This window comes from Lissotriton vulgaris, chromosome 6 (genome assembly GCF_964263255.1).
Source record: "Lissotriton vulgaris chromosome 6, aLisVul1.2, whole genome shotgun sequence".
NCBI lineage: Eukaryota > Metazoa > Chordata > Amphibia > Caudata > Salamandridae > Lissotriton > Lissotriton vulgaris.
In genome coordinates this window covers 1409535104-1409547226 of record NC_141694.1, presented here as the reverse complement: position 1 = coordinate 1409547226, position 12123 = coordinate 1409535104, and the positions used below count along the sequence as shown (strand labels likewise).

The following is a 12123-nucleotide window of genomic DNA, read 5'->3' as shown; positions in this document are numbered from 1 at the left end:
GTGCCGGCAGAGCTAGGGTTCAAAAACAAAAGGTAGTCTCTTTGCCCAAAACGTGCACAATTTCACTGAAAAAGTGAGTTGTGACCACGTTGCGTTTTGCACTGTTTCCTGTCGCAGCCACTATGCCTACCCAGGCAAATGAGATACCATTTTTCTCGGAAGACCTGGGGGAACGCTGGGTGGGTGGAAATTTGTTGATCCACGCAGATTCCGGAACTTTCCACCACAGAAATGTGAGGAAAATGCGTTTTTTTTCCAATTTCTTAGCTTTGCAAGGGATTCTGGGTAAGAGAACCTGGGGGTAGGCAGTCGAGTGACCCCATCCTGAATTCCCCTGGGTGTCTACTTTTTAAAAATGTATAGGTTTGCTAGGTTTCCCTAGGTGCCGTCAGAGCTAGGGTTCAAAAACAAAAGGTAGTCTCTTTGCCCAAAACGTACACAATTTCACAGAAAAATTGAGTTGTGACCACGTTGCGTTTTGCACTGTTTCCTGTCGCAGCCACTATGCCTACCCAGGCAAATGAGATACCATTTTTCTCGGGAGACCTGGGGGAACGCTGGGTGGGTGGAAATCTGTTGATCCACGCAGATTCCGGAACTTTCCACCACAGAATTGTGAGGAAAATGCGTTTTTTTTCCAATTTCTTAGCTTTGCAAGGGATTCTGGGTAAGAGAACCTGGGGGTAGGCAGTCGAGTGACCCCATCCTGAATTCCCCTGGGTGTCTACTTTTCAAAAATGTATAGGTTTGCTAGGTTTCCCTAGGTGCCGGCAGAGCTAGGGTTCAAAAACAAAAGGTAGTCTCTTTGCCCAAAACGTGCACAATTTCACTGAAAAATTGAGTTGTGACCACGTTGCGTTTTGCACTGTTTCCTGTCGCAGCCACTATGCCTACCGAGGCAAATGAGATACCATTTTTCTCGGGAGACCTGGGGGAACGCTGGGTGGGTGGAAATTTGTTGATCCACGCAGATTCCGGAACTTTCCACCACAGAAATGTGAGGAAAATGCGTTTTTTTCCCAATTTCTTAGCTTTGCAAGGGATTCTGGGTAAGAGAACCTGGGGGTAGACAGTCGAGTGACCCCATCCTGAATTCCCCTGGGTGTCTACTTTTCAAAAATGTATAGGTTTGCTAGGTTTCCCTAGGTGCCGGCAGAGCTAGGGTTCAAAAACAAAAGGTAGTCTCTTTGCCCAAAACGTGCACAATTTCACTGAAAAATTGAGTTGTGACCACGTTGCGTTTTGCACTGTTTCCTGTCGCAGCCACAATGCCTACCCAGGCAAATGAGATACCATTTTTCTCGGGAGACCTGGGGGAACGCTGGGTGGGTGGAAATTTGTTGATCCACGCAGATTCCGGAACTTTCCACCACAGAAATATGAGGAAAATGCGTTTTTTTTCTCCAATTTCTTAGCTTTGCAAGGGATTCTGGGTAAGAGAACCTGGGGTAGGCAGTCGAGTGACCCCATCCTGAATTCCCCTGGGTGTCTACTTTTCAAAAATGTATAGGTTTGCTAGGTTTCCCTAGGTGCCGGCAGAGCTAGGGTTCAAAAACAAAAGGTAGTCTCTTTGCCCAAAACGTGCACAATTTCACTGAAAAATTGAGTTGTGACCACGTTGCGTTTTGCACTGTTTCCTGTCGCAGCCACTATGCCTACCCAGGCAAATGAGATACCATTTTTCTCGGAAGACCTGGGGGAACGCTGGGTGGGTGGAAATTTGTTGATCCACGCAGATTCCGGAACTTTCCACCACAGAAATGTGAGGAAAATGCGTTTTTTTTCCAATTTCTTAGCTTTGCAAGGAATTCTGGGTAAGAGAACCTGGGGGTAGGCAGTCGAGTGACCCCATCCTGAATTCCCCTGGGTGTCTACTTTTCAAAAATGTATAGGTTTGCTAGGTTTCCCTAGGTGCCGGCAGAGCTAGGGTTCAAAAACAAAAGGTAGTCTCTTTGCCCAAAACGTGCACAATTTCACTGAAAAATTGAGTTGTGACCACGTTGCGTTTTGCACTGTTTCCTGTCGCAGCCACTATGCCTACCGAGGCAAATGAGATACCATTTTTCTCGGGAGACCTGGGGGAACGCTGGGTGGGTGGAAATTTGTTGATCCACGCAGATTCCGGAACTTTCCACCACAGAAATGTGAGGAAAATGCGTTTTTTTCCCAATTTCTTAGCTTTGCAAGGGATTCTGGGTAAGAGAACCTGGGGGTAGACAGTCGAGTGACCCCATCCTGAATTCCCCTGGGTGTCTACTTTTCAAAAATGTATAGGTTTGCTAGGTTTCCCTAGGTGCCGGCAGAGCTAGGGTTCAAAAACAAAAGGTAGTCTCTTTGCCCAAAACGTGCACAATTTCACTGAAAAATTGAGTTGTGACCACGTTGCGTTTTGCACTGTTTCCTGTCGCAGCCACAATGCCTACCCAGGCAAATGAGATACCATTTTTCTCGGGAGACCTGGGGGAACGCTGGGTGGGTGGAAATTTGTTGATCCACGCAGATTCCGGAACTTTCCACCACAGAAATATGAGGAAAATGCGTTTTTTTTCTCCAATTTCTTCGCTTTGCAAGGGATTCTGGGTAAGAGAACCTGGGGTAGGCAGTCGAGTGACCCCATCCTGAATTCCCCTGGGTGTCTACTTTTCAAAAATGTATAGGTTTGCTAGGTTTCCCTAGGTGCCGGCAGAGCTAGGGTTCAAAAACAAAAGGTAGTCTCTTTGCCCAAAACGTGCACAATTTCACTGAAAAATTGAGTTGTGACCACGTTGCGTTTTGCACTGTTTCCTGTCGCAGCCACTATGCCTACCCAGGCAAATGAGATACCATTTTTCTCGGAAGACCTGGGGGAACGCTGGGTGGGTGGAAATTTGTTGATCCACGCAGATTCCGGAACTTTCCACCACAGAAATGTGAGGAAAATGCGTTTTTTTTCCAATTTCTTAGCTTTGCAAGGAATTCTGGGTAAGAGAACCTGGGGGTAGGCAGTCGAGTGACCCCATCCTGAATTCCCCTGGGTGTCTACTTTTCAAAAATGTATAGGTTTGCTAGGTTTCCCTAGGTGCCGGCAGAGCTAGGGTTCAAAAACAAAAGGTAGTCTCTTTGCCCAAAACGTGCACAATTTCACTGAAAAATTGAGTTGTGACCACGTTGCGTTTTGCACTGTTTCCTGTCGCAGCCACTATGCCTACCCAGGCAAATGAGATACCATTTTTCTCGGAAGACCTGGGGGAACGCTGGGTGGGTGGAAATTTGTTGATCCACGCAGATTCCGGAACTTTCCACCACAGAAATGTGAGGAAAATGCGTTTTTTTTCCAATTTCTTAGCTTTGCAAGGGATTCTGGGTAAGAGAACCTGGGGGTAGGCAGTCGAGTGACCCCATCCTGAATTCCCCTGGGTGTCTACTTTTCAAAAATGTATAGGTTTGCTAGGTTTCCCTAGGTGCCGGCAGAGCTAGGGTTCAAAAACAAAAGGTAGTCTCTTTGCCCAAAACGTGCACAATTTCACTGAAAAATTGAGTTGTGACCACGTTGCGTTTTGCACTGTTTCCTGTCGCAGCCACAATGCCTACCCAGGCAAATGAGATACCATTTTTCTCGGAAGACCTGGGGGAACGCTGGGTGGGTGGAAATTTGTTGATCCACGCAGATTCCGGAACTTTCCACCACAGAAATGTGAGGAAAATGCGTTTTTTTTCCAATTTCTTAGCTTTGCAAGGGATTCTGGGTAAGAGAACCTGGGGGTAGGCAGTCGAGTGACCCCATCCTGAATTCCCCTGGGTGTCTACTTTTCAAAAATGTATAGGTTTGCTAGATTTCCCTAGGTGCTGGCAGAGCTAGGGCTCAAAAACAAAAGGTAGTCTCTTTGTCCAAAGAGCGCAAGATTTCACTGGGAAATTGAGGTGCGACCACGTTGCGTTTTGCGCTGTTTCGTGTCGCAGCCACTATGCCTACCCACGCAAGTGAGGTACCATTGTTTTCGGGAGACCTGGGGGAACACTGGGTGGGTGGAAATTTGTTGATCCAAGCAGATTCCAGAACTTTCCTCCACAGAAATGTGAGGAAAATGTGTTTTTTTTGTCAAATTCGTAGGTTTGCAAGGGATTCTGGGTAACAAGACCTGGTGGTAGGCAGTCAAGTCACCCCATCCTGAATTCCCCTGGGTGTCTACTTTTCAAAAATGTATAGGTTTGCTAGGTTTCCCTAGGTGCCGGCAGAGCTAGGGTGCAAAAACTACAGGTAGGCACTTTGCTAAAAAAGGGTCAATTTGTAACTGCAAAATTTAGGTGTCACCACTTTGCATTTTGCGCCGTTTCCTGTCGCAGGCACAAGGGCGACCCACACAAGTGAGGTACCGTTTTTATCGGGAGACTTGGGGTAATTCAGATTTGTAAATCAACTGTTATTACCAATTGAGCTTTTGCGCATTTCTCCCTTTCAATGAAAGACATTGTGTAAAAAAAAAAATAATTTTGAAAAATGACCAATAATTCTCATGCTAGTATGAGTATTCCCAATTTTGAAAATTAGCAATAATATACTGTTTCTGAACTCTATATTTTGTACCCAATTCAGAAATACATAGGTGTCTTTCATACAGATTTTTCCATGTATACATTTTCCAAGACAAAGTGCTCTATACCCAGTAAATGAAAAAATACCATTGCAAGTTGCTGCTCAGTTTTTGGATCTGGGTTCGTCGGGTTCTTGGTGAAACTACAAGTCCTATATATCCCCACAACCAGGAAGGTCTAACGGATGTAACGGTATCTTGCTTTCTAAGAGCTGTCAAAACTAGAAAAAGTTATAGGTGAAAACGTTGAGACAAAAGGCTGTTTTTTCCAACAAATTTTCAATTATTCCAATATTTAACTGTTAGTTTCTATAAAGAAACCTTCATGGATTTAGACAAATGACCCCTTTCTGAATTCAGAATTTTGTCTACTTTTTGAAAATGTACAGCTTTCTAGGATCCATTATTGCTTTCAAACTCATTTCTACCATTAACTGGAAGGAGGTGGAAAGCTCTAAAAATAGCAAAAATAGGCTATGTCCCAGAAAAATGCCAAAACTGTGTGAAAAATGTCGGTTCTCTGACAAAAGACTGTAATTTCCTAAAAGCTGAGAAAATGGAGATTTCAGCCCCACAAACCCTTTTTTGATAACATTTTCAGGGAAAAACCCAGAGGCTTTCATTTGCAGCCCGTTTTTCCCATTTTTCTGAAAAAAACAAAAAAATAACTATATTTTGGTTAATTTCTGGGACCCCTCCAAGGTAATCCACAAACCCTGGGCGCCTTTAGAATCCACATGATGTTGGAAGAAAAGGACGCAAATTTGGCGTGGATAGCTTATGTGGTCAAAAAGTTACAGGGGCCTAAGCGCGCACTACCCCAAATAGCCAAAAAAGGGCTCAGCACAGGAGGGGAAAAGGCCCAGCAGCGAAGGGGTTAATATGCATGTTCACGTGTGTATGTGTGAGGTGCCTGAATTGCTTTTGAGAAGAGAGTAAGACTGTTCCTTGTGTCACCCCAACTAATGGTTCTGTATTAAGATAGACAATAAAAAGGCCAAACTGCAAACTGGGAAAAATAAAAATGTTTTATTAAAAGGTTTTAGACAAAAAAAACAGACATCATTCTTGTCCAGACATCACCAGCTTGAAGAAGCAGAAGTACCACTAAGGTCACTGCAGTCTAGCAATCACATCAAACTATATTTAATAGCAGCCCGTCCCAACGTTGTCCGGGTATGAGTTGCTGCCGGCCAGTAGTATATTGTTTTGTAAGATTTCGTTTTGATAGCATTTCTTATCTGTGACAGGCCTGTGAAACGCTTCGATTCACAGAGCACTGCTGATGCACTTAAGAGTGCGCGTTCAGTAGTGTGTGAACTCGAGTTTCCCTACTTTATTTTTCCTTGCAAATATGAGAGTCGCATGTCTCCATTTTTTGTAATAACACAAGAGAACAGTGAATGTCCAATCTGTGGCCTATGGGAGTGTACAGGACTTTAGAGGAGCTCTTTCTTCGGTTCAGAAATTTCCTTCCATAAACATTTTTTTGTGCGCCCAGTCCCTCAGGTCGTGTGTCACAATGCCCTCCTCCTCCTAAATTGTATCGTTCTGAGACGAATTCGGAAGGGTAGGAGCAGCCGCACAGGTACTGGTCAATCATCTAACGACTTTTCTGGACGTATTATTAGTAAAACACCTTCCTGAGCTCCGCCCCGTCCGGACCCCCTCTTCCGGGGCCCCCACCTACGCTCCCAGCACAGGGCCACCATGAGCCTAGAGCCGGCCCTGCTCTACTTCATGCTACTCTACTCCATGCCAGTCTACTCCACTACACACTAGGCCAGTCTACTCTATGCCACTCCACTCTATGCCACTCTACTTCATGCTACTCTACTCCATGCCAGTCTACTCCACTACACACTAGGCCAGTCTACTCTATGCCACTCTACTCTATGCCACTCTACCCCATCCTACTCCATGCCTCTCTACTTCACTCCACCCCTCTCTTTACCACTCTGCTGTATGAAATCGACTTTACCCCACTCTGTGCCACTCCACTCTACGCCTCTCCACTCTACGCCACTCCATACAAAGCCACTCTATGTCACTCTACTCTCCACCACTCTACTCTATGCCAGTCCACTCTGCTCTGACTTTTTCCCTCATGCCACTCTACTCTACTTGATGCATTCCACAACACTCCACTGTATGCTACTCTGTTCTGCACCACACAACTTTATGCCACTCCACTCCATGCCCCTCTACTCTACGCCACTTCACAGCTCTCTACACCACTCCACTATACGCTACTCCACTCTATTCCTCTCCATGCCACTCCAGTCCACGCCATTCTATGTCATTCTACTCTACGTCATTCTATTCTATGCACCTTCACCCTATGCCACTCCACTCTAAACCACTCCATGCCACTCCACTTTACCCCACTCTGCACCATGCCACTCTACTCCACTCCACTCTATGCCACTCTACTCTACGCCACTCTACGCCACTCTGCTCTACTCCACTCTACTGTACACCACTTTCCTGTACTCCACTCTGCGTGCCACTCTACGCCACTCTTCTCTACTCAATTGTACACCACATTCCTGTACGCCACTCTACTCTACAGCACTCCACAACCCGAGCCCCGATTTTTACCGAAGGCCCCGAATCTTAGCTTTCAAACATAACATTCCAAAATAAATCAGCATAAAGCAAGGGATGTGACAGTCTGATAGCACAGCAAGCCCTGTGTAAATAATACATGACAATAACAGCGTGAAAATGCAAGGCTGATGATCCCCGCGCTGCTGTGTGAGTGCACCGCTGCACTGCAGCACTTTCCGCGGGCTCCTATTACACGTCGATAATGGTATTTTGTGTAAAGAGGGAAAGAGCGGATCACTTACCGTAATACAGTAAGATGATTGCTGTCCTTGAGGACCGAGCAGGGCAGAACAAAAACAGAACATCGTGACGCGACCAAAACCCAGGAGTGCGCGCTTTCTGGTTTTTATCACTTCCATACAACTTTTAGTCTATAAGGATGAACGGATTGAGGTGGTGACTGGCAAATATTGAACATGTAAATGTAAATGTAATGTAAATGTAAATCGGTACTTGTATAGCGCACTACTCACCCGCAAGGGTCTCAAGGCGCATGTACGAATACCGCTGTGGAACCCATCCTGGCTGTCCCTGTGAGGCATCCACTCCTTGGCACCCCCAAGGTGGAGGCCAGGCATCCTTAGCGTTGTGGGGGCCGTTGTGGAGATTAAACAAGCTATTGCCCAGAGTTGCAGAGTGGGACTTCATGATTGGAATAGGCACAGAGGCGAGTATTATCAGGTCCGTGGAATTTTTTAGCCCAAAACCCGCCGAGGCGGGGAATTGAACCCTGGTCCCGGGCTAGACCTCTGCATCAGGGTCTGCCGCTCTAATCATTGAGCCACACTTCTCCACTTAACATAAATACAACTAAGGGTTTTCTCTTTTGTTGTACTTTTTGTCAGCCAATGAAAATTTGCATTCTGCCTTTTATACGGTACCTTGTATACAGTGCTTACCACAAATGTGAACATATTTTTTTTTACAATCGCGACTGGATGTACAAATAGGGCCGGTTGTGGAGGGAGGGACAGGCCCTCCCAACATAGCCCATGGCCCATCCATGTCCCATTCACAAGTAGAAAACAATCCTTTGTTCTTTTACTTAATGAAAGAAATAAGATGGGACTGCAGACTCACTATCAAAGCGTAATTGTGCGGCGTTCATGTAAAATGCCACTGCCTGGGGACAGGGATGAGGTCACAGGGGCTGATTGATATTCCTAATTTATGGCTGGGTCCACTGGGATTATGGAGCCAGAGAAAACCAAATTACCCTGCAGGATTGATTAAATTATGTGGCACGAAAAGGCAAATTATGCTGCGTGATGCAGCTCATTTTATGATAGTATTACTTCATTATTTGTATACTCAAATACTGTCTTGGCAAAGGTTGCACCTCGCTAGTACCAGTTAAAGACCAAAATACAGCAATAGGAAACTGAACATTGACTGGTCAACCTTTGCGAAGGGCCTTCGACAGGGAAGCAACACGTGTCACTGTATTTTTCGGAACATTTGATCCATTTGAGCTAAATATATTTTTTGGGGTTAAAATCTGCAAACTATGCAACAAAAGATGGATATTGTGTCAAATCTGATGGGAAATACCCCGCAGCTGAAGAATTGCATAATTTCAGCACTAATACTACACAGATAGAGATTGACAAGGGGCAGTGCAAGTATTGATTATGCCTACTCTCAATCTCTTGAGGTGCTCGCAGAAGGAAAGCTCTTACCTGCTGCCTCAGGGCGGCAATCGCCACCACCCACCCCGCTCTTAAGTGCGGCTGTTGCCAAGCGGCAACCCATAGAACGCCAGCACCCCCCCCCCCCTTTTCTTCACTGTGGCCATAGGTCTAGCTACGTCAATTGTTCATTCTGATAATTAGAAGGAACTCAATTTAACAAACACCTCATTTTGGGACACTGGTGACTGGGCATTTATTCTCTCCCTACAAATTCTCTCATTTTGTCACGTGATTAGACAGAACTGGATTATAGGGATGGGCCCTGGAATCATGTGATTCTGCTGTGATTTTTCACATTTGCCACATTATCCATCATCTGTTGCATAATTTGCAGACATTAACATAACGCCACCTTAAAGGGACCAAAAGTTACCAAAAACGTGGTCACTTTTTTCTACACAGTCGAAGGCCCTTCGCAAAAGTTAACTTGTCACCATTCGGCTGTTTACTGCTGTACCTGCATTTTCAACTGGTACCAATAAGGTAAAAGCTTTTTCCAGACAGTGGTAACATGTAAAAAAAAAAGACAAACCAATAAAGGGATTCTACCTCACCTTTTGCCTCAAAATTTTGTCAACCCTGCTGCATAATTTGGCCCTTACGAGCAGCATAATTCCAGCGGCTCAGATTATAGTAAAGGTATTACTCCTCGGGTCCTAAACTGATAAGAGAGAGAGAGAGGCAGAGGCGGCTGGCACAGAAAATCGCAGTGGGGCTGGGCAAGGTGGAAGGGGGGAGTCGACAAAAGATGGAATACGTAAAATTAAATAACTAATTTTTACAATAGTTAAGGATTTCACCTCTCCTGCCTCTCTAATTTCCAAATTTTCACCCACGGAACTTTGGATCGAACAACTGGCCAGTTCCTTCGCCAATAAAATCAAAAGTATTCAGGCTTGGGGGGCGTGGCTAGCAGCCGATCATGGCGGCAGCATAAGGGACGAGCTCCGCGGCTGAAGCGGCCTCTTCGTCAATCCGATCCAAAATCCGTCACATTTACAAGCCCCACAGGCAGGTACCGGATCCCAGGACCGGGCGGAGTAAGCAGCGACAAGCAGCGGCAAAATCCGACGTACGCTGACAGAGATAAGTCGAAGCTTCGAACTGGCCTGTTTCATCCTCATAAGCCGGGACCTCCCCTGGCTGTTAACCCAGCAGGAAGTGCCATCTGATCGGAGACCTCGGACCGGAAGTGCCCGTGTGGCGGTGGAGTCGCCAGACCGAGTACGTCTTGGTGAATCGGAGGCGGCGGTCCGTCTGGAACGAAAGAGCGGAGAGTGGAGGAGCGGTATCCGGAATCCAGACCGTGTCTGAGGCCATCACCAACAGCACCGAGTGCCCGGGTGACGAACTCGAAGCGGGAGCCCGCCATCTTTTCTTGCTCGGAACAGTCGCTACGCACTTGGCGAAGCTCGACGCACCGTGCCTCCGGAAGAAAATAGCTGGGAAACCTTTGCCGAACCGGACTAGACAGGGGGTCCACACCGATCCCCAAATCCTGGAGCATAGAGGCACGAGGAGCACGACACTCAGCGGTATGGCGGGGAAAGGCCCTAAGGGCGGTGTCACACAGGCCCGTATAGACCGATTCACCTCCGACAAACCTACAGTGTCCCCGGCAGGGAGGGAGCAGGGTGGCAAATCGGCCGACTCCCCCGGGGGAAAAAAGGCCACACTAGACGACGTCATGCTCGCACTGGCCCAACTGCAAACGACCGTTGGCGGAATCTCCACAGATGTCACCCTACTTAGAGCGGACCTCCACAAAATGTCGGAGAAGGTGAAAAACATGGAGGTGGTCACGAAATCTCTGGTAGAAGACGTTTCGGAACTCCAACGCGAAATGGGAAAGATGGCGCTGGACAATAGAATGCTCAGAGAGAAGCTAGATGAGCAAGAGGGGCGTTCTAGGCGCAACAACATCCGCATCATAGGGGTGCCGGAATCAGAAGGCGTGAAAGCCATGGATCTCTTCGTAGAAAGCCTGATAACGACGGAACTAAAGCCAAAGGGACTGTCTAACTTCTTTTCGGTGGAAAGGGCCCATCGAGTCCCGGGTGGCCAACCGAAACCGGGGGCTGCCCCGCGGCCTATAGTGGCACGCTTGTTCAACTTCCGAGACCGGGACGCGATCTTACAGGCGGCCAGATCCTCCCCTCCTCTCAAGATCCAGAACGCCACCGTTGCCATTTTCCCCGACTACACGGCTGAAGTCGCCCGTCGGAGACGAACATTTTTTGAAGTAAAAAAGGAACTGAGATCCAGAGAACTGCCATATTCAATGCTATTCCCAGCGAGATTACGGGTGGTGGCGGAGAACAAAACCTGGTTCTTTGACAACCCGGAAAACGTACAGGAGTGGCTTGAGGGGTGGAGACCGGGCCAGAACCACAGACGGACATATCGCTCCAAGAAAGATCGGACTGGAGGCCAACGCCGGGATTCCCAGGCTTCAGGAGGGGGACCGGACAACAGTGACTCTTTGGGAGCAGAAGGCGGCAGGGAAGAGCTCGAGGAACAATGACCATTTGGACAATATTCGTATCTACTTTTTGTGATGAGGCATCGTGGCTGCGAAGCGCTTTCCGCCGTTGGACACTGGGTGAGGGGCCTCCGAGGGTGTGAATGAGAGACTGCCGGCTGCGGAGAGTCCCTCACCCCAACGCGCAAGTACACTGTTTTGGGAATGGGATATGCACTCTGCTCAGTTGGGGGGGTGGGCAGTTCTGAGTCCGTGCAGCAGGGGGGCAGGGAGGGGGGGAGAGTTGGGTAAGTTTGCACTATGGGACTCGTTGGTCCTACAGGTTCATGTTCTAAGCACACTTATGTATCTAGGCATGTCTTACATACCTGAGAACTTCCGGTTAACTCAAGGCATAGGGGGTTCGGACTGTGAGACACGACCACACTTGTCCATCGCCAGCCACTGTGCGCCACATCGCCTGCGGCGAGGGGGCCTCATGGCGAATCACTGGTTTCTATATGGCTGCAACGGATAGCCAGACCACATCGCACCCACTGCTTATCATGTCCTGGAATGTCAGGGGTCTAGGGGACAAAATTAAGCGAGGTCTGGTGCTACAAGGGATAAGGCGACAGGGACCGGCTCTCATTCTCCTACAGGAGACACATTTGACGGGAGCGGCCACGAAGGCCCTAGATAGGAGGGGCTATCAGATGATAGTGCATGCTGAATTCACTTCGGGGTCCCGTGGCACGGGCATCTTACAGAAGAAATCATCCAAATTTAT

General features: G+C 47.5%; 1 protein-coding gene across 1 annotated transcript in view; it reads left to right on the top strand.

Annotated features, from left to right (window-relative positions):
* The window catches only part of SMIM28 (small integral membrane protein 28), a 201490-nt gene that overhangs the window by 146366 nt on the left and 43001 nt on the right, over positions 1–12123 (top strand). The gene's annotated exons all lie outside the window — the stretch shown is intronic.